The sequence below is a fragment of the Ascidiella aspersa genome, chromosome 5, assembly GCF_963924565.1.
Source record: "Ascidiella aspersa chromosome 5, kaAscAspe10.2, whole genome shotgun sequence".
NCBI lineage: Eukaryota > Metazoa > Chordata > Ascidiacea > Phlebobranchia > Ascidiidae > Ascidiella > Ascidiella aspersa.
The window spans coordinates 9,523,324-9,525,823 of NC_139451.1; the positions used below are offsets into that span (position 1 = coordinate 9,523,324).

At 54.7% G+C, this 2,500-nt stretch overlaps 2 non-coding genes across 2 annotated transcripts; both read left to right on the forward strand.

The window, feature by feature from the left end:
* Positions 1-285: 285 nt before the first annotated feature.
* LOC146142810 (small subunit ribosomal RNA) lies at positions 286-2,096 on the forward strand. The gene has a single exon (XR_014500202.1). It is a non-coding gene; the product is annotated as a small subunit ribosomal RNA (ribosomal RNA).
* Positions 2,097-2,343: 247 nt separating this feature from the next.
* On the forward strand, positions 2,344-2,497 carry LOC146142811 (5.8S ribosomal RNA). The gene has a single exon (XR_014500248.1). It is a non-coding gene; the product is annotated as a 5.8S ribosomal RNA (ribosomal RNA).
* Positions 2,498-2,500: the final 3 nt, after the last annotated feature.

Genomic DNA, 2,500 nt, shown 5'->3' on the forward strand with positions numbered 1-2,500 from the left:
GCGAAGAGCCGAGTGTCAGTTTGTCGGGTTCTGAGCGGTCGCTTCGGCGAAGTTGTCTGGCGTGCGTTGCGCTCGCGCCGGTGTTGGCGACGTGGCGGTCGAAAGGCCTGCCGACGAAGTCTTACTCCGGCGGGTGCGACGGGCGGTGACGGTTTTCTGAGTTCGGGCAGCCGAGCAAAGAACGAAATTTTAACGGAGAAGCCTTCGGGTTTCGCATCGACCGAGCGACGGCGCCGCATCAGCGGCGCCTCCTTCGTCGGCCTTTCGGGGCTACGCTAAAGTAGCTACCTGGTTGATCCTGCCAGTAGTCATATGCTTGTCTCAAAGATTAAGCCATGCAAGTCTAAGTACGAGCTCTCGTACAGTGAAACTGCGAATGGCTCATTAAATCAGTTATGGTTCATTTGATCGTACGTTTTACGTGGTTAACTGTGGAAATGCTAGAGCTAATACATGCGTGAAGCGCCGACCTCGCGGGAGGCGTGCTTTTATCAGACCAAAAACCGACCGGGCTTCGGCCCGCAACCTTTGGTGACTCTGGATAACTTTGCGGATCGCACGGTCTCGCACCGGCGACGGATCATTCAAGTGTCTGCCCTATCAACTTTCGTCGGTACGGTACTGGCCTACCGAGGTTCTTACGGGTAACGGAGAATCAGGGTTCGATTCCGGAGAGGGAGCCTGAGAAACGGCTACCACATCCAAGGAAGGCAGCAGGCGCGCAAATTACCCATTCCCGACGCGGGGAGGTAGTGACGAAAAATAACAATACAGGACTCTAAACGAGGCCCTGTAATTGGAATGAGTACACTTTAAAACCTTTAACGAGTATCCATTGGAGGGCAAGTCTGGTGCCAGCAGCCGCGGTAATTCCAGCTCCAAAAGTGTATATTTAAGTTGTTGCGGTTAAAAAGCTCGTAGTTGGATTTTGGGCGCAGGCGGCCGGTCCGTCGCAAGGCGTGTACTGGCCGTCCTGGCCTCACCTCCGGTTCTCCGCCGGTGCCCTTGACTGAGTGTCGGCGGCGGCCGGAACGTTTACTTTGAAAAAATTAGAGTGTTCAAAGCAGGCGATTCGCCTGAATAATGGTGCATGGAATAATGGAATAGGACCTCGGTTCTATTTTGTTGGTTTTCGGAGCGCGAGGTAATGATTAAGAGGGACAGACGGGGGCATTCGTACTGTGCCGTTAGAGGTGAAATTCTTGGATCGGCGCAAGACGAACGACTGCGAAAGCATTTGCCAAGAATGTTTTCTTTAATCAAGAGCGAAAGTCAGAGGTTCGAAGACGATCAGATACCGTCCTAGTTCTGACTATAAACGATGCCAACTAGCGATCGGGGGGCGTTAGTTTTACGACCTCTCCGGCAGCTTGCGGGAAACCAAAGTCTTTGGGTTCCGGGGGAAGTATGGTTGCAAAGCTGAAACTTAAAGGAATTGACGGAAGGGCACCACCAGGAGTGGAGCCTGCGGCTTAATTTGACTCAACACGGGAAATCTCACCCGGCCCGGACACAGTGAGGATTGACAGATTGAGAGCTCTTTCTTGATTCTGTGGGTGGTGGTGCATGGCCGTTCTTAGTTGGTGGAGCGATTTGTCTGGTTAATTCCGATAACGAACGAGACTCTGGCTTGCTAACTAGTTACGCGACCCAATCGGTCGGCGTCTAACTTCTTAGAGGGACTAGTGGCGTTTAGCCACACGAGATTGAGCAATAACAGGTCTGTGATGCCCTTAGATGTTCGGGGCCGCACGCGCGCTACACTGACCGGATCAGCATGTGCTCGCCTTGGCCGACAGGTCTGGGTAACCCGCTGAACCCCGGTCGTGCTAGGGATAGGGAATTGCAATTATTTCCCTTGAACGAGGAATTCCCAGTAAGCGCGAGTCATTAGCTCGCGTTGATTACGTCCCTGCCCTTTGTACACACCGCCCGTCGCTACTACCGATTGAATGGTTTAGTGAGGTCCTCCGATTGGACCTGGCGCGGCCGGCAACGGTCGAGCCGGCGTCCGAGAAGACGATCTAACTTGATCATTTAGAGGAAGTAAAAGTCGTAACAAGGTTTCCGTAGGTGAACCTGCGGAAGGATCATTAACGGTCTCGCAAACGCTTCGGCGAACGCGAAACTCGGACAAGCGAGAGAAAAAGTTTTTGCTACCCGGCGCCCGACCCGCGAGGAGCGGCGCGCCGGCCGGCGATTCGGTCACCCGGTAATGTTTGCGCGTCGAGTGCCGCGGTGCCGCGCGCTCCGGCTTCAAGCGTCGGCCTGGCCGACCGCTCGGCGCGGTATATTTTGTCACCCTTTAGTGCGAGGCACTGTGCGAGCGAAACAATCGTGGATGGCTCTTGGCGGTGGATCACTCGGCTCGTGAGTCGATGAAGGACGCAGCTAGCTGCGTGAATTAGTGTGAATTGCAGGACACATTGAGCATCGACGTTCTGAACGCAAATTGCGGCCTCGGGTCAATCCCGGGGCCGCGCCCGCCTCAGGGTCGCGT